This window comes from Anabrus simplex, chromosome 4 (assembly GCF_040414725.1).
Source record: "Anabrus simplex isolate iqAnaSimp1 chromosome 4, ASM4041472v1, whole genome shotgun sequence".
NCBI lineage: Eukaryota > Metazoa > Arthropoda > Insecta > Orthoptera > Tettigoniidae > Anabrus > Anabrus simplex.
Window position 1 is genome coordinate 362,520,456 of NC_090268.1, and position 23,664 is coordinate 362,544,119.

At 40.0% G+C, this 23,664-nt stretch overlaps 1 protein-coding gene across 1 annotated transcript in view; it reads left to right on the plus strand.

Moving 5' to 3' along the window:
• Positions 1 to 23,664, plus strand: part of LOC136872277 (uncharacterized) — a 259,648-nt gene that overhangs the window by 109,345 nt on the left and 126,639 nt on the right. The gene's annotated exons all lie outside the window — the stretch shown is intronic.

Here is a 23,664-nt window from a genome sequence, read left to right on the forward strand (position 1 = left end):
TTTGCCTTCTGAAACTTCAAATTATCTAAGCACTGTAGTGAATTGGTTATTGTGGGATATGTTTGTACTAATACAACAACTAGAAAAAAGTTCTTGCCTTCTGGGATTTCCTTTACAGTGTTGAGGTTTATCAGTATTATCTCCAAACTTCATCATGCAAGCCCATGCTCAAGAAATCTTGATCTTGTAATTTCCAGCCCTCCTCGCATACTTGCTGTATTTACATTAAAAATCCTCACATATATATATATTTTTTTAAATGGGGGTGCAGGTTTTTTTTCTTTTTTTGTCAAGGTTGGTAACACACTCCTTCTCACCTAGTTTTCAATGTTGGGTGTACAGTTATGCTTTGTATAACTGCAGATGGAAGAAAACTGCCCCATTTGTCATATTTAAATGGAAAACAATTCAGACTTTTAATTTAAAACTGCCTCGTATAGTATTTTACAGAGTACTTTAAATTCAAAATTACTCCGTGCCACGATTGAATGCGTCTTCCAGAACGTGCAGGGGTAGCTTTCTGCACTTTCACTTCGGTGTATCAACAGTGTGTTTCATAGTTGCTAAATTCGAGTGAAATCGTAATTCTTTTGTGTTCAGTCTTTTAAGGAATGCCACAATATCATGTAACAGGCATTGTGCGGAGGAGCGGAATCCGCAAACATGGACAGTGCTGACAGTTGGCAAAAAAGCGTGGCTCATAATTATAATCAATTCGTACGCACTGAACAATATTGTCAGTGCCAATGAAACTGCTTTGTTATTTTATGCCTAGCCCAGACAGACATTTTTAAAGGAGTTTGGGTCACTGTACTGTGTTGGAATGCAGACGGAAGCGAAAGACTTCCTCCCCTCGTCATAGAACAGTTCGATAAGCCATGAAGTTTTAAGAGCGTTGGGTACTTTCCGTTCAAGTGCAAGGCGTCCAGAAATGCAAACAGTACAGTAATCCAAATAATGAAGCACTCTCAGAGGGAAGCCAGCATAATTTGACCTTGTCTTTGAATCTTCTTTTTTTCTTTTTGTTGCCTGAGGTTATGTTTGTCAGTGATTTATCCAAGTGCATTATTTGAATAATGTAAATGCACCATGTTGGCTATATTTCGGAAATAGTTCTTCCCGTGGTATTTGAAGGGCTTAAACTGTGAATCAAGGTGACTGCATGCATTAATGGGTCTTAGAATACATTGTGACGTGGCAAGGGTTGGCATTTCTGAATTATGACAGAAGTGCCATGGCGGGAAATCATATAAGGATAGAGTTACTGTCCTGTGTTGCAATGAAGATGGAAGTGAGAGACCTCCTGTGTACTTTCTCCCCTCATCATAAGAATGTTCGATAAGCCACTATGTTTTAAGGGCATTGGGTACTTTCCGTGCTAGTACAAGACATCTAAAATGCATACAGTACAGTAATCCAATGAACAAAGTACTTGCACAGGGGAGCCAGCATAAACTTCTCCTTGTCTTTGAATAATTTTTTTCTTTTTCCTTTTGTTGCGTGTGGTTGTGTTTGCCAGTGAGTTATCCAAGTGCATTATTTGAATACTGTAAATGCACCTTGTTGGATACATTTTGAAAATAGTTCTTTTCCATGGCATTTGAAAGGTTTAAATTGTGAAACATTGTTAATTGCATACAGTAACGGGTCTTAGAATACTTTGTGATGTGGCAAGGGTTAGAAAATTCTAAATTCCCATGGAGGGAATTAGATATTTTTCACCAATAGAACATGTCAAAAATGTCAAAAACATATCAGATATAAGGCTTTTCAGGCGTTTGCTCTATTAACCAGCATTTTGTCTTAGGTCTGACACTAGACTCATCAGAGTGGGATGTGTCAGACCCTACCCATTGACGCTGGGGTGTATGCAGGTGGACTTATCAGAAGCCCTTATAAGAGGCACAGTCTGATAACTGCATACGGGAGATAAATCTCCACAATGGAATTATTGCCCGCAAGTGTTGGCATTTCTTAAGTTCGAGCTGGTGGTTAATTCAAAATCATGTAATTCGAAGTCCGGTTTTTGCGTCCCATCGACTTCGAATTAACAATGTTTTACTGTATCACAAAACTAACATCCGAGTTGCCGGTGTGTCTGTTTCAAATGTTTACATTGCACGAAAAGTATTATCCCCCATCGCTCTTTTTAATATTTGAGTAAAAAGAGACTGCGTGTGAAAAGTGTTTTAGACGTGGAGTGTGACAAATTTGTAAGTAATTTAAGAGAAGATTCTAGTGACGCAAGAGACAATGAATCTTCCGATCTACACGGAATCGAGCATATTGCAAGTTCACATTAATGAAATACCTAGGCTTACTTGCTAATTTTCATGGCAAATAAATAGCAGTGATAATGTATTTTTATCATCTCATATATGTTTAAGCAAAGCAGTTATATCCGTAAATTTACACGTTCATATTTGCGTAAAGACCACGTATATATCGCGGAGTTATGTGAAATGATGTTTATGCCTACGTTACTCTTTCGAAGGAAGGAATTTTAGTTAATTTCATTTTTTCAAAATGAGCCTTCCTAAAATTAGGGTGCGGTGATTATTCGGTAGCAGGGATTATTTGTGTAAATACGATATTCCATACATCAACTGTGATTCTCTAGGGCTTCTTCCAGTAGCATTTTTACATCCTTCATTTTAAAAATTCTGATTCTTTCTGCCTTGTATCTTTTCTCCTGAGCTCACAAGTTCTGTACGGTTTTATTGACAGTGGTAAGTAGGAAGATAATTTTATAACCTATTTTAGTGGTGATTTCGTTCTCTCCATAAAGACTATATTGGTGTGTGTGTTGTTTCACAATGCACAGCAACTCAGTCTTTGTTAAGGTCCCAACAACCACAATGAATTTTTCCTAAATACTCTTAGAATACCTGACTTCTATGCGTTACTTGATAAATTTTTTCCTTTAGTTTCAAGGAATAGCTCACATTGTCCATAACTTCTTGCCTGTATTCTCAATAAATCAACAATCCTTTGCTGAAATATGGCCCTGTTCATTTCGTATTGATAATCCACATTACTGTTAAACTAGTACAAGTAATTTAATGTGAAAAGTACATGAAGTGCTGAACCAGTGTGGCATATAGTTAACCATTCATTAAAAACATTGTTCATGTTGCTTTAATATCTTGTCTCTCCATTAGACATTGTCGACCATCATTTCATCACTTTGAGTCCAACTCCTTGGCTTATGGGGTCACTGCCAAGACCTTTGGTTCAGAGAGTTCCAGATTCGATTCCCAGCCAGGTATTTTGACTGTGTCTGGTTAATTCCTCTGACTCGGGGACTGGGTGTTAGTGTTTGTTGCATTCTTCATATACACACAACACATGATTCTACACTATCAACCACAACTGAAACATGCAATAGTAAATACATCCCTCCACATAGGGTTGGCATCAGAAAGGGCATCTGGGCATAAAACAGGGCCAATCCGTATGTGTCACACAGTTCTCACCCATGACTCCTACCATAGTGGGAAAACTGATTGAAGGAGAAGATGATATTATCTCTTGTATTGAGTAACCAGAGGAGGAAATACTCTTGCCATAGAATGTAATGAACCAGCAAACTCATGCTTTTCTTTGAAGGACTCCCATCACCTTTTTATATCTCAGGTACTCTCCATGGTCATAGAAACCCCGTATGGTACAGCAATTAAGGTCTTTTTGAATCCATCCATAACAGTTTCTGAATTCTTGTGACAAATGTTTTTTCTTTGCTGAGTGAAATGATGGCCTTAGCGTTTCATCTGATGAATCAGTACTGAGGAATGTGCTTCAGAATTCTTTTGCAAACAATTTGCTCCGGCACATGCAACATTGATCGCTGTTTGTATTGATCCAATAGTTGCCTTTCTGAGTTCACATTCGTGACTACTGAATTCTTTTGAGTAATTATAAACATCTTACGCATGCTTCTTTAACTGTGTTCATTGCAGCTTTTGTCAGCCATAGAAAGTTTAGTGATGGTGATTGATGTTTTAAGAGGCAATATAACTTGATTAACCTCCCCTAACACTAATCAAAGAGGGATAAGGAAAGAGTTTTGCCCCTTGAATAATGAAGTATCTGCAAAGGATAGGAAAAGGCCTCTGCAATGTATGAAAGCTGTGAATAGTGGGAAAAGTCTCTCTCTAGTCTTGTTAAATCAATACTGTTGGGGGTCAGAAGTGACCAATGACAGACAAAGACTAAAGATGACAGAAGCTTGGCACAAGCGAGTGGAAGAAGCAGTGCCCACAGTGAGCTAAAGACTATAAATTTTGAGATCAAAATTTCACCTGATGAGTTTTAATATTATGTGTCTCACCACTTTTTGGCCCTTGTACATTTCTTGGATGTTTTGTTGGAAGGTCCCTTGTTATCAGCTTAATTGTTGTCTCATTGCTCATGAGTCCAACTTGCTTGCTTTGCTCATTTATATCTTCTATCATTTTCTGTAATTGTGGTTGACTCACCAAGAAAAGAGCAATATCATTTGTGAAACTTAGTTTTGAGCGTTTCTTACCATCAGTTATTTCTGTAGTTTATGCTTTTACCGTTTGGTGTGTCCATGTTTGGCTCACCTGGTGTAGGTCTTTCTAGTTGACAATAATAATAATAATAATAATAATAATAATAATAATAATAATAATAAAGGCATGTGGCCTCCAAAGCGGCCTGGTGCAGGTCTTTTGAGTTGACACTGTATAGGCGACCTGCACGTCTGTGAGAATGCTGAAGATGACATGCATACCCAGATCCTGTACCATTGGAATTAACCAATGAAGGTTAAAATCCTTGACCCGGCCGTCAATTAAACCCGGGACCCTCTGGACCAAAGGCCAGCATGCTAACCATTTAGCCATGGAGCTGGACAGCATGTTGAAATGATGATAATAATAATGATGATAGGGAGAGGATAAACCCAGTGATAGCACACATCCTACTCCTGTCAAATAACACTGAGAAGTCAGCTCAAGATTCAATGTCCCATCTGATGGATGTATTACCATCATCAGTATCATATGCCCTGACTCCTTATGAACACTGTGGGGAGTTTTGGAATTGAACCCAAGCATTTAGTACACAATTCAGTGATTATAAATTGTATACCAGCACATCTCTTATCCTGCTGGCCAACATTTGGTGGCAACATTTTTTTCCACCAGCCGGACTGAACTGGCCTATCACAGTGTCAGACTTAACACCTTAACCCTCATGCCACCAAGCGGGTCTCTTACCATCAATGATTATCCCATAGTTATCATTCCACTCCGTTTCATTCCTCGGAAAGCATCCCCTAATAAGTAGATGAGTACCTTAACAGACATATGGTCTCCCTGATAAACTCACCTCTCAATTCTATAAGATCTTCCAATGGAATCAAGCCTCAACATGGCTTTGCTTTGAGCAATATTGCTGTAATGTTTCTGAATTCCTTGGCTGGCCAAAGCATGCCAAATACAGTGGATGCTGTTTATTGTAATCACGGATAATGTTATCAACCGTATTATATAATCACTTTTATGAAGACCCGGATGGACAAATACTAAAACATTGAAAATCTTCCGTTTAATGTGATCATGAATTCGGTTTATGTTATCATATTTATTTTCAAGCGTTTCGTTCTCAAGTATGCGATTATTATCGTGCATTGCCTGAATACACTTACAGTATTTCTTCAAATATAAAAGTGCTAAAGGCTGTAAAACCTTCAAGGAACGAGTAAGAGTTTTATGTTGTGCGAGTATGTCTGGTGAAAAGAAAAGACTGTTAGTGATTGGGAAAAGTAAGAACCCACGTTGCTTTAAAGGCATCAATAAGTTTCCAGTGGACTATCATTCCAACTCTAATGCATGGATGTCTGCCCTGATTTTCAAAGAATGGCTACTGAAGTGGGATAATAGGCTGGGCTGAAAATAGTCTTGCTGGTTGACAACTGTACAGCACACATTGTGAATTGTGAGCTCAGGAACATCAGTGTGGTTTCCTTACTGGCGAATACGACTTCATTAATTCATCCAAGCGATCAAGGAATCATTTGCACCATGAAAGCATATTATCACCATGAAATGCACACAAGAATCTTGGAAAACATGGAGGACTCACATAAAACTAGTGCCAATGCCCTGGCCAAAACAACCAGCCTTCTCAATGCCCGGCATCTTCTAGCCATCATGGGATGTCTCAGCACATACAATAAGGAACGGTTTTCGGTTGGGAGATTTTTAAGAGAGTTAACCAGAAGCAGACGAGGATTTTGAACTTTGTCTAACAGGCTAAACGGAAGATAAATTTCAGGAATGGATGAACATTGATGAGGGCATCATTACTGATGTGAAACAAAGACGGCATAGGTGAGGCAGTTACTTCTGCAGAATTAGATATGAGAGGTGAAGAACACGGGACAGAAGATAGCAATGCTGATGATGACGATGTTGCCGAAACTTCCCAAACACCAACGAATGCCGAAATGCGACAGGCGCTAGATATTAATGGACTTTTGAGAGACGACCAGAAGCAAACAATGATTAGAGACTATTTTACATAGCTGAAAACAGTTAACTGTATTGCAGTGCTTTTTACCGGTATCTGTTTCATCGTTATCATCATCATCATCATCATCATTTCTTCACTCCAGCAAGCCAGGTGCGGTTGTGTATGAGCCTCCTCCAGTTTGTTCTATCCGTCCACAGATGCTGCTCATATATGCGACACCAGTTCACATCTCTAATTTCAAGGTCCTTCATTATCTGTTTTCCCCAGATATCACGAGGTCTTCCTCTTGGTCTCTTCCCAGGAACATTCTGATCAAAGTATGTTCGAGGAGTCCTGTCAGGGTTCATTCTTTTCATGTGACCATACCATTGCAATCTCTTCACTTCTAGAGTCTCCAGCAAGCTTCTTTCCAATCCAAGCTGTTGTCGGATATCCACATTCATTATTTTATCCATAACATACATGTAGTGCATGTATGTTATTCAGTGTTTCATTGTAGTGCATGTACGTTATGAATAAATACAATAGGCTACCTATCAATTTTTATTTTTCGGCTGCTGTTATCAGCCGGTTAATGTTATCAAATTATCTGCATCCCAGAGTGATCATAATAAGCGATGTCCACTGTATATGAGTGTACATCTGAATGAAGGGCCGTGTTGTATTCGATGGTTGTAAGGTGTAGACCATTGTTGAATTCCTTGTATTTCTCAATAACTTAGTTGACACTTGTAGATGGTCATTTGTTGAAAAACCAGGATTAAATGTCCAGCAGCTTGCGTAGCTGGCCAATTTACATATGTGTTCATAATTCTACTCAGCTAAACATTTGTGAAGAACTTATACAGTATATAGCAGACACCAAACTAACTGGGTGATAGTTGTTTAAAAGTTTTTTGGTATCTTTCTTGTGAAAAAGGACAATAACAGAGATGCTTCACTCATTGGGTATTTTACCTGTTTGAAAGGTTCATTGAATGTCTTAGTTGCTTATATGTTCATTATCAATCATTCAATCAATACTGATCTGCATTTAGGGCAGTTGCTCAGGTGGCAGATTCCCTATCTGTTGTTTTCCTAGCCTTTTCCTAAATGATTTCAAAGCAATTGGAAATTTATTGAACATCTCCCTTGGTAAGTTATTCCAATCCCTAACTCCCCTTCCTATAAATGAATATTTGCTCCAGTTTGTCCTCTTGAATTCCAACTTTATCTTCATATTGTGATCTTTCCTATTTTTATAAACACCAGTCAAACTTATTCGTCTACTAATGTCATTCCACGCAATCTTTCCGCTGACAGCTCGGAACATACCACTTACATGGTAGGCGAAACATGTACCACTATTAGTTAACAAATTTATGTAAATCATTCAAGACTAGACTTTGTATTGATTAGGTGGTCTAATAAATAACTTACTGTTATTATTTCAATCAATCACATACCACTTAGTCGAGCAGCTCTTCTTCTTTCTCTCAATTCTTCCCAGCCCAAACTTTGCAACAGTTTTGTAATGCTACCCTTTTCTCGGAAATCACCCAAAACAAATCGAGCTGCTTTTCTTTGGATTTTTTCCCAGTTCCTGAATGAGGTAATCCTGGTGAGGGTCCCATATACTGGAACCATACTCTAGTTGGGGTCCAACCAGAGACTTATATGCCCTCTCCTTTACATCCTTACTACAACCCCTAAACACCCTCATAACCATTTGCAGAGATCTGTACCCTTTATTTACAATCCCATTTATGTGATTACCCCAATGAAGATCTCCCCTTACATTAACCCCTCGATACTTACAATGATCCCCAAAATGAACTTTCACCCCATCAACGCAGTAATTAAAACTGAGAGGACTTTTCCTATTTGTGAAACTCACAACCTGACTTTTATCCCCGTTTATCAACATACCATTGCCTGCTGTCCATCTCACAACCTTTTCGAGGTCATGTTGTAGTTGCTTACAGTCTTGTAACTTATTTATTACTCTATAGAGAATAACATCATCCGCATAAAGCCTTACCTCTGATTCCATTCCTTTACTCATACCATTTATATATATAAGAAAACATAAAGGTCCGATAATACTTCCTTGAGGAATTCCCCTCTTAATTATTACAGGGTCAGATAAAGCTTTGCCTACTCTAATTCTCCGAGATCTATTTTCTAAGCAATCCATTCAGTCACTCTTTTGTCTTGTCCAATTGCACTCATTTTTGCCAGTAGTCTCCCATGATCCACCCTATCAAATGCTTTAGACAGGTCAATCGCGATACAGTCCATTTGACCTCCAGAATCCAAGATATCTGCTATATCTTGCTAGAATCCTACAAGTTGAGCTTCAGTGGATTAACCTTCCCTAAAACCGAACTGCCTTCTACCGAACCAGTTATTAATTTCACAAACATGTCTAATATAATTAGAAAGAATGCCTTTCCAAAGCTTACATACAATGCATGTCAAACTTACTGGTCTGTAATTTTCAGGTTTATGTCTATCACCCTTTCCTTTATACACAGGGGCTATTGTAGCAACTCTCCATTCATCTGGTATAGCTCCTCCGACCAAACAATAATCAAATAAGTACTTCAGATATGGTACTACATCCCAACCCATTGTCTTTAGTATATCCCCAGAAATCTTATCAATTCCAGCCGCTTTTCTAGTTTTCAACTTTTGTATCTTATTGTAAATGTCATTGTTATCATATGTAAATGTTAATACTTCTTCAGCCTTAGTCTTCTCCTCTGTCTGGACATTATCCTTGTAACCAACAATCTTTACATACTGCTGACTGAATACTTCTGCCTTTTGAAAATCTTCACATATACACTCCCCTTGTTCATTAATTGTTCCTGGAATGTCCTTCTTGGAACCTGTTTCTGCCTTAAATACCTATACATACCCTTCCATTTTTCACTAAAATTTGTATGACTGCCAATTATGCTTGCCATCATGTTATCCTTAGTTGCCTTCTTTGCTAGATTCAATTTTCTAGTAAGTTCCTTCAATTTCTCCTTACTTCCACAGCCATTTCTAACTCTATTTCTTTCCAGTCTGCACCTCCTTCTTAGTCTCTTTATTTCTCTATTATAATATGGTGGGTCTTTGCCATTCCTTACATCCCTTAAAGGTACAAACCTGTTTTCGCATTCCTCAACAATTTCTTTAAACCCATCCCAGAATCTGTTTACATTTTTATTTACCGTTTTCCACCAATCATACTTACTTTTTAGAAACTGCCTAATGCCTGCTTTATCAGCCATATGGTACTGCCTAATAGTCTTACTTTTAAGACCTTCCTGTCTATTACATTTATTTTTAACTACGACAAAAACAGCTTCATGATCACTAATACCATCTATCACTTCAGTTTCTCTATAGAGCTCATCTGGTTTTATCAGCACGACATCCAGGATATTTTTCCCTCTGGTTGGTTCCATCACTTTCTGAATCAACTGTCCTTCCCATATTAACATTTGCCATTCGTTGGTTATGCTTCACGATATAGTACACGCCAAGCTGCCAAGCGATACACTTCCCAATCATCTCACGACAATAGTTAGCAAGTATCATAGATCGAAAAAGAACCACCCACAACAACAGCTTTCATAACCCCAGCAGCACATTCATCTTCAATCTGTATATTTAACAAGATAATATAAGTTTATAGTGATTGGACTTTAGCAAATATCTTACTGTGGCCAGTAGTGCCCCATTTGAACTTGGCATGTACACGTGAAGAACAGTACTTCATATGAAGCTTTACAAAATTTGCAGGACTGCCTCTTACCTTTTAACTTGCATATTGAAATGTACCATTGTCTTATGTTGCATATAATGTATTTTACACAGTATATATTTGAAGAGGTCATTCAATACAGGTTTTAATCACCTGGCATTTCATTTGTCAACGCAATCTCAAATTCAGATTCACATTATTTATTTTGACAAACTTTATATAAAATATACTACCCCATTTGAACTTGACACATACGCATGAAGAAAGAACAATACTTCATATGAATCTCACAAAACTTACATGATTGTCTTATACCTTTTAACTTTTACATATTGAACTGTGCTATTGTCTTATTTGCATGTAATGTATTTTAAATAGCATATAATTGAAGGAGTCATTCAACACAGGTTTCAATTACCTACCTTACTGTTATTTCAAACGCATTTCACTTCGTTATCGTAATTTCAAATTCAGATTCACATTACTCATTTTGACAAAGTTTAAGCCTAATAAAAAGTATACTGTATAAGCACATGCAGCTACATTTAAGCATATTTAGTCGACTAAAAACAACGCAATATGAAAGACTTTTTAAAGAACTTTTACTGGTAAAACTTGAACGTTAATGCTATATTCAAGGTCAGGTGTAAACAACAAATTTTATCATGTGTTGTAATTCTTTTAATGTGTTAAAGATAGATACCTTTTTAATATATTCTTGATCCTCTAAACTTAGACGTAAGAAGCAGAATTTCACTTCTAGACATACAACCTAATATCTATCAAATATGACATATTTATTTGTAAGATACAACTGTTAAAACATGTATTCTAATGTATATGTATATGACACCTGAGGATGACTTGTGAAAAATGGAAACCGGTCCTATTTTAAAAACATTAATAAATTTAGTATTGATAAGGTGGATCTCTTTCTTTCTATGACATACTATAGATATCAATATGGAACATCATGAAATTTATTAATCAAGATAATCAACACGAAGACAAGGTTATGCTTCCTGTTGTTCGTATTTCCTTCCCAATTGACATCTGGTAAATTCAGATCTTCCGCTACAATCACATTTCTTTCCATGTCGTTTCCTACATAGCTGATTATCTTACCAAATAATTCTGAATCCGTGTCAGTGCTACCCTTTCGCGGTCTGTACACTCCAAATATATCAAGTTGCCTGTTATCTTTAGAAATGAGTCGTACATCTAGAATTTCATGTTTCTCATCTTTAACTTTTTCGTAGCTTACAAATTCTTCTTTCACCGGAATGAATACTCCCCCTTCCACCATTCCTATCCTATCTCTACGATACACACTCCAGTTCCGTGAGAAAATTTCTGCGTCCATTATATCATTTCTCAGCCATGATTCAACTCCTATTACAATATCTGGTATATATATTAAATTACTCAATTCTATTCCTTTCCTCACAATACTTCTACAGTTCAACACTAACAATTTTATGCCATCCCTACTTGATTTCCAGTTCCCTGTTCTCTTATCACCGCTCCCTAGGCCGTCCCGTTTCCCTGAATGTACCTCTCTATTACCCTTCCAAACAAATTTCCTAACTTATACTTACTACTGCGGTTTAAGTGAAGGCCATCTGAGCGCAGATCCCTATCTCCTACCCACCCATCAGGATCTAGAAAATTCATTCCGTTTCCCACATACCCACTCCATAGTCTCATTTAAACCCCAATCACCCTCCAGTCAGTATCCCTCCTACACAGTATTCCACTAATGACAATCTCCGCTTTCTTAAACTTCACCCGTGCTGCATTTACCAGATCCCACACATCTTCAACTATGTTGGTACTTAAATCAGCTTGCCTTACGTTGTTGGTACCAACGTGAAACACTACCACCTTCTCCTTCCCCTCCTCCCTCTCTTCTACTTTCCTCAACATCTGCCTCAACCTAATTCCTGGATAACATTCTACCCTGGTTCCCTTTCATCCACACACTTTCCCCACGTGTCTAACGATGGAATCCCCCATGACCAGAGCCTCAACCCTACCCACCTCTTTTGATCCCCTCCCCTCCTGATCAGCCCTATCTTTCCTGATAGCTGCAGAAGCTACTTCCTCCTCCCTTTTCTCCTTCCCATGACCCTGTTCCACCTGTATTTTCCTATCCTCTACTGTACATTTCCCTTTCCTACCTTTTCCCTTCCTCCTACTTCCATACATCTCAGCAACAGTTCTCTGTCCCTCATCTTCCCTCTGTTGTTCTACCTGGAGTGACTCGTACCGATTTCGCACAGACACCTGTCCTGAATTCTGATCCTGAGTAGAGCCCTTAGCCTGCAATCTCCTTCCCCTTAGAACATTACACCACCTGTCTTCTACAACTCCCCTCTTTCCGTCCCCTCCCTCTTGTACACCTACTGTAACCTGTACATTGTTTGAGGGAGTCCTGTCTTCCTTCCTGTCTTCTGTGAGAATCCTAATTACTGTATCTCCCTCAAACTCAGCAACTCCTCCCTCGTACCCCTCAATGCCTCTCCACACCCACAGTACGTACACTCGCGCTCCTTAGCCATTCTTTACAGAAAAAGTGAAAATAAAATAACTTATTTGCAAAAAATAAATGAACGGAGGGATATATTGTCTGGGATAGTACTCAAAGATCACACAACAATAAGGTAATTTATATACGACTACACTACAATACTACTTAGTCGTACTCTATTTTTTATCCTACAACCCCTAACAGGATAAAAACTGCTGTTAATTACTGAATATCGAAAGGAATACACAAGAACTACACAATTCCAAACTGCAATTAAGCCTATCCTAATTACAACAACAGAAATTTAGTAAGGGTTTCTACGGATACCTCTACTACACCAGTAGTACACAAATATTTTACAATAACAAAATAAGCACACTAAATTCTGATAGGATATTACTCGTATACTACTGTGCAATAGACTACAGTAATTTTTAAACTACTTTCAGACGTATCCTAATTACAATACCGGTACCGTATGTCACTACTAAGCACAAACTGAAATGATTTTTGCACGAACTACTGTACTCAAAGATTACCAAATTAGTACTACGCTCTAATAGATACACACAAAAGATGACACACGAATATAGCAGGCAAGATACGGTACTATCTAAATATACTGTATCTACACTACAATGTATCTACACTTCAAGTTTCAGCTGAAGTGTGATTATATGAACTTTTACCGCTGGTGGATTAGTATTATTTTCTCTACTATGCGAGATGGAGAATAAAAGTGCCCTTAAATGCTTGAGAATAACAGGTTGTCTACTATAATTTCTGTCAAAACCATGCCAGGGGCTTGAAGTGCAATGTTATTGGGATATAGGAATTTGATTATTAACTTTTACTTGATGAATAAACGAAGGTGAAAGTACAAAGTATGCAGGGAACTAAGACTACAGATTATCGGAATAATGAATCAGCTGACTTTGTATTTATTTACACAACTATCATGTGCATGTAGCAACGATCGTCAACAATCTAAAAAACTGTTAAGTACCATAATTATCCAGTGAAATTACTTTGAATTCTCTTTAAATAGATGTTTACAGGCTTATCATGTTATTTAATGTAATAAATTATTACCTTCGTGATAGTTTGAACGGATATCTGTGCGAAATATCGGAAAAGTAGCAGCGGAAATTACAATGGGTTACAACTCCTTATGATAATCTGCCTTTGTAAGTATTATACCAAAGAACCTACAGATATTTAAAAATATTGTTTTAAAAGTTAATATTATTACCTAAAGTATTTCCTAAACCTAAATTCGAAACAAAGTACACCTAGCTAGCCTACTTAACCTAGAAAACGTGATATACTGAACACCAAATGAATTACTTGTTATAAAATTCAAGTAAATAACACTACTCTCAATTTCTACCAACAAGCACTAAACACCAATATATAAATAGCACAAAATGGAACACGCACACACAAAACTTATATCATTTCAATAGGTTTTAACTACATTTTCACTACGATAATGCAAGAGCTCTCTCAACAGCCAACCGTTCACAAGCGTATCCGACAATGTTCCTATTATTATTGATGATTCATGGTCTGGATTGCTGAAGTCGCGTCCGAGTTCATGAACCATGGGCAATGGCTCAGTGGCCTAGTAAGTGGTCTGGAGAGTCGGGATACCAGTTGCTATGGAATAGGAGCGGGCTTCTCAGACATATTCTGAGTTACGTCCTCCTCGTGCTCAGGCATCTAAGACTATACAATCCATCATGGTCCCTAACCTGTTAGAGGAGAGATCCTCACTGTGACTGTGTGTAAGTAGGGTAGCATCCTGCTTCACAGAGTGTTCACCAAGCACACTCAGAAAATGTTAAGCAAGCCTCGAACCTATGGGATAAATGGAGTCCCTTTTCCATTTGACAGGCGTGGGACTCCTTGGAAACACCTTGGTGAATGAAATGGAATTTGATAGCAAGCTATCATTATTAATAGGGCTTATGAAAGAAAATGGAACTGACTGAGTCAGCAAATAGGATGTGTCTGGATGTGTTAGGAGTTAATGCTATTCAGGTATGGGGGAGATAATGAGGAAAAGAGAGGAGATTAAAAAGTACAGTACAGGAGTATACGAGTAATATCCTATTAGAATTTAGTGTGCTTATTTTTATTATTGTAAAATATTTGTGTAGTACTGGTGTAGTAGAGGTATCTGTAGAAACTCTTACTTAAATATTGTTGTAATTAGGATAGGCTTAATTGCAGTTTGGAATTGTGTAGTTCTTGTGTATTACTTTCGATATTCAGTAATTAACAGCAGTTTTTATCCTGTTAGGGGTTGTAGGATAAAAAAAATAGAGCACGACTAAGTAGTATTGTAGTGTAGTCGTATATTAATTACCTTATTGTTGTGTACTATCCCAGACAATATATCCCTCCGTTCATTTTTTTTTTTTGCAAATAAGTTATTTTATTTTTTAATTTAAATTTTTTCCCCCCCGTAAAGAATGGCTAAGGAGTGCGAGTGTACTTCTTGTGGGTGTGGTGAGGCATTGAGGGGTATGAGGGAGGAGTTGGAAAGTTTGAGGGAGATAATTAGGATTTTTACAGAAGACAGGAAGGAAGATAGGACTCCCTCAAAACAATGGTAATAAATATAAGTTGAGTTGTCTTGATTTTAGTATTTTTAATAGGAGCGTGAACTTTTTTAAGCTAATGGGTTCATACCCCGTAAATAGGATTGTCCTCCTTTTTAATCTTCACTACTCCTGCTAAAACTAAACTAACTAATACACCCCCTACTAAACTAATGGCAACTCAAACGTAATTATACTTTAATCCCAAAGAAACCATTATTGTATAGACACGTAATAGTCCATATCCTCCTAATTTCAACAATACACCTGCCAGGGGAAGGAAAGGGAGGAGTTGTAGAAGACAGGTGGTCTAATTGTTGTAACCAAGGTTGAGATTTATAAAACACAACTTTATTATTCGCTTCAAATGCAAAATACACTATTTACACAAATAAAACTGAAATTTAACTTGAAGCAAAATGAATTAGGAATCTTGAGAAAGAGTCTAGCTGTTGTACACTATATACAAGTTTGCAGTATTTACATCCACTTCTATCTTGAAAAGATAGTCCTTGATATATGAAAAGTCGATAGTCGAAAACTATCAGAAGTACTGACATAAATGTTTTGGAAAGTCCTTCCTTGCTGAGTTCATAAAAGCAAGTTCAATGTAGGAAGAATTCTTACTTGGCGAAACCAAGGGAGCTTGCATTAATTAGGGAAATATAACGGTATGTAATAGCATGACTGGATATGGGCAGCGGAATAAGAGGAGCGGTGACCAGAGGTGATACCTCGTACTGCCAGAAATTCAGTCCACCTGGCCGAAGCACATTTTCAAGAGGAGTAGCCTCCGTGCTCGACGTAGGGTGTATTCTGGAGCTGGACACCGGGGTAAGTGGGCATCTGGACAGGCTGGGAGTTCCTCTTTATAGTACACACACGACAATTCAGGCACGCGCACTGAGGGCTGCGCGTCGAGGCTAGAAGAATGACACTTGGCGCGCGTGTAGCTGGCTGGCGGAGCGAGAAGGGAGCGCCGGACATACAACACCCTCCCCTCCTAAATACGCCGGTACGGCGTGAAACGGCGGCGGCGCTGGCGGCGGCTGCGATGCTGGGCCGGAGCTGCTGATGTCTCTGTTGGATTGTCCGGAGCTGGGACCGGGCGGAGTGGCGCTGTCTCGTTCTGAAAGGAACCCATTGTTATTAAATGGTCTAAAGCTCGTTCAGCAATAGATTTATCTGGCTGAGCAATAGAATCAATAGCTGGACATGGGCGGTAGCGCAGACGTATCTGGTCTTGATGGCGGCAGATACGTTTCTCCGTAGTCTGTATTTCGTAGAGACGATGACCCAAAGATCTGCAGATGACTCCAGGTATCCAGAGTGGGTTTGACCTGAATGTCCGGGTGTAGACCTTGTCGTTGACTGAGAACTTCGTTGGTGAGGTCTGAGACTGGGCCGGAAGAGGCTGCAACAGAGAAAGTAAAGTTCTGTGAGGTCGTCCATGGAGCTTCTGTGCAGGAGTGATATTATCAGCGCCGGGCAGAGTTCTGTAGTTGCTTAAGAGTTGGAGCAATGCTTGGTCTTCAGTTAAGCCTGAAGAGACAGCTTTTTTCATACTTCTCTTAAATATTTGTACAAAGCGTTCAGCTTCACCATTAGATTGAGGGTGAAAAGGCGGTGCTAGGATATGACGAATGCCATTATATGTACAAAATTTCTTAAAAGCAGTAGCTGTAAATTGAGGTCCGTTGTCCGAAATGAGTACTTGAGGTAAGCCTTCTGTAGTAAATATTTTCTGTAGAGCACGAATGGTAGCTTCGGTCGTAGTAGTCGAATGCATATCCACTACATATGGAAAGTGCGATAGTGAATCGATGACTATTAACCACATGGAATTGAGGAAAGGACCTGCGAAATCTATGTGAACTCGTTCTCATGGAGTAGTAGCAGGAGGCCATGAAGCTAGATCAGAAGACGGGGCGTTCTGATTCAGTTGACATTGTTCACAATGACGGATGAGCTTTTCGATGGCGGCATCAATACCGGGCCAGTAGCAGTTTGACGTGCTAGTTGCTTCGTTCGGGATATACCCCAATGGCTTTGGTGTAATAATTCGAGAACTTGTTTCTGTAGGCTAAGTGGGATAACCACTCGGAAGATGGTGCCTGCTTCTAGGAGTACGACTCCAGCACCAGTCGTGAGACGATGCTGCATATGATGATAAGGTGCAAGGTGGGCGGGAAGATTGCTCTGAAGAGGCCAACCGTTGCGGATGTAAGTACGCACAGTAGCAAGTGTACTGTCCTTATCCGTAGCTTTAGCTATGCAGGTAGCATCAATAGGAAAACTGGAGACAGTATCTTCAAGTTCTATGTCCAACTGAAGACATTCAGATTCTTGAGAATCGAAGGCAGTATCAGGACCAACTGGTAAGCGTGAGAGGGCATCAGCATTACAATGCTGGGATGTGGCTCGATAGACAATCTGATAGGAATAATCAGAAAGGAACATGGACCATCTTTGAAGCTTTCTGAGGGAATTCTCAGGGATCTTATTACCAGGATGGAATAAGTGTACGAGAGGCTTATGATCAGTAATGATCAGGAAATGGTTGCCATAGAGATATTCATTGAAACGGCGAATACCAAAGATGATGGCTAAAGCTTCTTTCTCTATCTGTGAGTATCGACGTTGATGGTCATTAAGTGTTTTCGAAGCGAAAGCGATGGGGCGTTCCCGTCCATGACGATCCTTCTGGGAGAGAACGGCACCGACACCGTAGTCTGAAGCGTCAGTAGCTAGCGTGATGAGCTTGTCGGGCTGAAAATGAGTGAGTTGTATAGCTTGAATTAAGGCGTTGTTGATGGTTTTCCATGCCTGTTGGCATTGCGGAGTCCATTGAAATTTAACACCTTTTTTACGTAGAGCGTTTAATGGAGCTGCCACTGTAGCGAAGCGGGGAATGAACTTATTATAGTAGTTCGCTTTGCCTATGAAGGACTGGAGCTGCTTGAGGTTCCGAGGTGCTGGCATGTTGACGATAGCTGAGACATTCTGTGCACTAGGGCGAATTCCAGTCTTATCAAGTATATGTCCTAGGTAGTGAACTTGAGGCTGAAAGAATGTACATTTAGCAAGATTCGCTCGTAGGCCATTGTCTTTCAATTTTTGGAGAAGGAGGCGTAGATTGTTTAGATGTTCCTGATGATCTTTTCCAGTAACAATAATATCATCCAGGTAGTTAGCACAACCGGGAATGGAGGCAGTGAGTTGAGCTAAATAGCGCTGGAAAATAGCCGCTGAGGATGAAACACCGAATGGGAGCCGCTGGAGCTGGAGCAGTCCGAGAGGAGTGTTGAGTGTGAGAAATTTCTTAGAGTCTTCGTCTAAAAGTAGCTGGAGAGATGCTTCTTTAAGATCAACTCGAGAGAAGAATTGTCCACCAGCGAGACGACGGAATAAGTCTTCTGGACGTGGAATAGGAAAGATATCTGTGTCGAGTTGTGCGTTGACTGTAGATCGAAAATCGCCACAAAGTCGAACATTACCATCAGGTTTCTTGATTACCACTAGTGGAGTAGCCCATTGACTAGAAGTAACTGGTACCACAATGCCAGTTTGTATCCATCTTTCTAATTCTTTCGTGACCGGGTCTTGAAGTGCTAGGGGTACTGGACGTGCTTTGAGGAAGCGAGGCTTAGCTCCGGATTTCAGCTGTATGTGAGCTGTATAGTCTTTTGCTGTTCCGAGCTGAGAGTCAAAGACTTCAGGAAACTGCTTTAGGAGATCGGTAACGTCAGAAGTAGGATGCAATGTAGATACAACGTTAATGTTGTCATGTATCTGGAAACCAAATAAGTTAAATAGATCCATGCCCATAATGTTGGATGCAGTGTAGTTGTTAACTACGAGAAGAGGAATGGCTTTCTGAATTCCTTTATAACTAGCCGGAAGCTGGATTTGACCTTTAATGTCAATTTTCCTTTTGTTAAACGTCACAAGCTGGATGTCAGCTGGAGAGCATGAAGGGGAACCTAAGTCATGGTAGGTAGCCAGATTAATAATAGAGACAGGTGATCCAGTGTCTAATTGAAAATCGACAGATCGAGTAGAGAATGAGAGAGGAACGATGATCTTGTGAGAATTCCTTGTGGGAAGAATAAGATTGATCTGATCCACTTCCATGTCTTGGCGGGGCTGGATATGCTTCAGGCGTGCTGCAGGAGTCTTAGCAGGGCGGAGCGAACTCCGACATACAGTCTTAATGTGTCCAAGTTTATTACATCGTTCACAAGTGGCTTTGAAAAAACGACAGTCACGACGTTCATGATGCTTGAAACAGCCTCGGCAGGAAGGCAGGAGTTTCGAGGTGCTTTTAGAATTGGGCTTCCTTGTAGCATTACGAGAGGGAACCTGGCGAGAATGCTTGGTAGAGAGCGCCTTATCTGAACGGTTCACTGTAGCAGAGGACTTGCGGGCCTGAGTCGAGACTTGAGCAACTTCGTGTGGAGAAGCTATGGCTGCGGCAGTCTTGGTAGTAAGCTCATAAACCGTAGCAATACGCTGGACGTCTTCTAAAGAAGGGTTACTCTGCTTGACAGCGTCAAAACGTATCTTGTCCTCAGGAGTATGTAAAATTACCATGTCCCGAATGAGAGAATCAGTGTAGGGTGAACCACAACCGTCCTTGGAGCATATGAACTGGCAGGGTTTAGCTAGACCACGCAATTCAGTTATCCATTCAGTATGTGTCTGATGGGGTTGCTTTCTGGTCTGAAAAAATTTATAGCGAGCAGCCACTATGTGAGGAGCTTTGGCATAATGTTCAGTGAGACGGGCCAGGAGCTGTGCGAATGGTACCTCAGAAAGGTTTTCTTCTGGACCTAATTTACGTAGTAATTCACACGTAGCATTGCCAACTGAACTAAGAAATAGTGCTCGGCGGCGTTGATCATCTGTGACAGAATGGCAGATGAAATGCTGTTGTAAGCGTGCTAAATAAACTGACCATTCTTCCTTAGCCGGATCAAAAGCAGAGAACGGAGGAATAGCTGATGGCTGTGTAGAGACAGAAATAGCTTGAATAGCCTGAATTAATGCTGCCTGTTGTTGTTGCATAAACTGTTGTTGTTGCTGCTGTAAGGCTTGGAATACCGTAGCGAGTTGCTCAGCTGTAGCCATTGCGAGATGCGTGCAATAAAGAGCAAGGAGAGCTGTGTGTCAGAACTGGTTGTAGGCGCGACCTTGACCGGTATATGCTGGGAGTGAGAGAGAGCAAGCAAACACGCTGGAGCGTGCCACACAGGTGGAGCGCACGACAGAGAGCTGTGGAATGTCTGTTGAGTGGGCGACACACTGAGCACTGATTGACTTCGTCGCCAATGTCTAAGTGTATGAGGGCACTGAGTTTGCTGTACCTCGTTGTGAAGGAGTGGATGAATAGCAAGTTATTATCCTGTCGCCACAGAGTTGGTTCACTGGGGCCGATGAAGTGGAGTGTTTGTTGCATACTTTTTTTTTTACCTCGTCGCCATAGAGTTGTGTTGTAACCAAGGTTGAGATTTACAAAACACAACTTTATTATTCGCTTCAAATGCAAAATACACTATTTACACAAATAAAACTGAAATTTAACTTGAAGCAAAATGAATTAGGAATCTTGAGAAAGAGTCTAGCTGTTGTACACTATATACAAGTTTGCAGTATTTACATCCACTTCTATCTTGAAAAGATAGTCCTTGATATATGAAAAGTCGATAGTCGAAAACTATCAGAAGTACTGACATAAATGTTTTGGAAAGTCCTTCCTTGCTGAGGTCATAAAAGCAAGTTCAATGTAGGAAGAATTCTTACTTGGCGAAACCAAGGGAGCTTGCATTAATTAGGGAAATATAACGGTATGTAATAGCATGACTGGATATGGGCAGCGGAATAAGAGGAGCGGTGACCAGAGGTGATACCTCGTACTGCCAGAAATTCAGTCCACCTGGCCGAAGCACATTTTCAAGAGGAGTAGCCTCCGTGCTCGACGTAGGGTGTATTCTGGAGCTGGACACCGGGGTAAGTGGGCATCTGGACAGGCTGGGAGTTCCTCTTTATAGTACACACACGACAGTTCAGGCACGCGCACTGAGGGCTGCGCGTCGAGGCTAGAAGAATGACACTTGGCGCGCGTGTAGCTGGCTGGCGGAGCGAGAAGGGAGCGCCGGACATACAACACTAATGTTCTAAGGGGAAGGAAATTGCAGGCTAAGGGTTGTATTCAGGTTCAGAATTCAGGACAGGTGTCTGTGCGAAATCGGTACGAGTCACTCCAGGTAGAACAACAGAGGGAAGATGAGGGACAGGGAACTGTTGCTGAGATGCGTGGAAGTAGGAGGAAGGGAAAAGGTATGAAAGGGAAATGTAGAGTAGAGGATAGGAAAAGACAGGTGGAACAGGGTCATGGGAAGGAGAAAAGGGAGGAGGAAGTAGCTTCTGCAGCTATCAGAAAAGATAGGGCTGACCAGGAGGGGAGGGGATCAAATGAGGTGGGTAGGGTTGAAGCTCTGGTCATGGTGGATTCCATCGTTAGACACGTGGGGAAAGTGTGTGGAGGAAAGGGAACCAGGGTAGAATGTTATCCAGGAATTAGGTTGAGGCAGATGTTGAGGAAAGTAGAAGAGAGGGAGGAGGGGAAGGAGAAGGTGGTAGTGTTTCACGTTGGTACCAACAACGTAAGGCAAGCTGATATAAGTACCAACATAGTTGGAGATGTATGGGATCTGGTAAATGCAGCACGGGTGAAGTTTAAGAAAGCGGAGATTGTTATTAGTGGAATACTGTGTAGGAGGGATACTGACTGGAGGGTGATTGGCGATTTAAATGAGACTATGGAGTGGGTATGTGGGAAACTGGGAGTGAAATTTCTAGATCCTAATGGGTGGGTAGGAGATAGGGATCTGCGCTCGGATGGCCTTCATTTAAACCGCAGTGGTACGTATAAGTTAGGAAATTTGTTTGGAAGGGTAATAGGGAGGTACATTCAGGGAAACGGGATGGCCTAGGGAGCGGTGATAGGGGAACAGGGAACTGGAAATCAAGTAGGGATGACAAAAAATTGTTAGTGTTGAACTGTAGAAGTATTGTAAATAAAGGAATAGAATTAAGTAATTTAATAGATATATATTTACCAGATATTGTAATAGGAGTTGAATCAGGGCTGAGAAATGATATAATGGATGCAGAAATTTTCTCACGGCACTGGAGTGTTTATCGTAGAGATAGGATAGGAATGGTGGGAGGAGGAGTGTTCATTCTGGTGAAAGAAGAATTTGTAAGCTAGGAAAAAGTTAAAGATGAGACACATGAAATTCTAGGTGTAAGGCTCATTTCTAAATATAATAGGCAACTTGATATATTTGGAGTGTACAGATCGGGACGGGGTAGCACTGATGCGGATTCGGAATTATTTGATAGGATAGTCAGCTATGTGGGAAACGACATGGAAAGAAATATGATTGTAGCAGGAGATCTGAATTTGCCAGATGTAAATTGGGAAGGAAATGCGAACGACAGGAAGCATGACCAACAAATGGCAAATAAGTTAATATGGGAAGGACAGCTGATTCAGAAAGTGATGGAACCAACCAGAGGAAAAAATATCCTGGATGTGGTGCTAATAAAACCAGATGAGCTCTATAGGGAAACTGAAGTAATAGATGGTATTAGTGATCATGAAGCTGTTTTTGTGGTAGTTAAAAATAAATGTGATAGAAAGGAAGGTCTTAAAAGTAGGACTGTTAGGCAGTACCATATGGCTGATAAAGCAGGCATGAGGCAGTTTCTAAAAAGTAACTCTGATCGGTGGAAAACGGTAAATATAAATGTAAACAGACTCTGGGATGGGTTTAAAGAAATTGTTGAGGAATGCGAAAACAGGTTTGTACCTAAAGGGTGGTAAGGAATGGTAAGGACCCACCTTATTATAATAGTGAAATAAAGAGACTAAGAAGGAGGTGCAGACTGGAAAGAAATAGTTAGAAATGGCTGTGGAAGTAAGGAGAAATTGAAGGAACTTACTAGAAAATTGAATCTAGCAAAGAAGGCAGCTAAGGATAACATGATGGCAAGCATAATTGGCAGTCATACAAATTTTAGTGAAAACTGGAAGAGTATGTATAGGTATTTTAAGGCAGAAACAGGTTCCAAGAAGGACATTCCAGGAATAATTAATGAACAAGGGGAGTGTATATGTGAAGATTTTCAAAATTCAGTCAGCAGTATGTAAAGATTGTTGGTTACAAGGATAATGTCCAGATAGAGGAGAAGACTAAGGCTGAAGAAGTATTAACATTTAC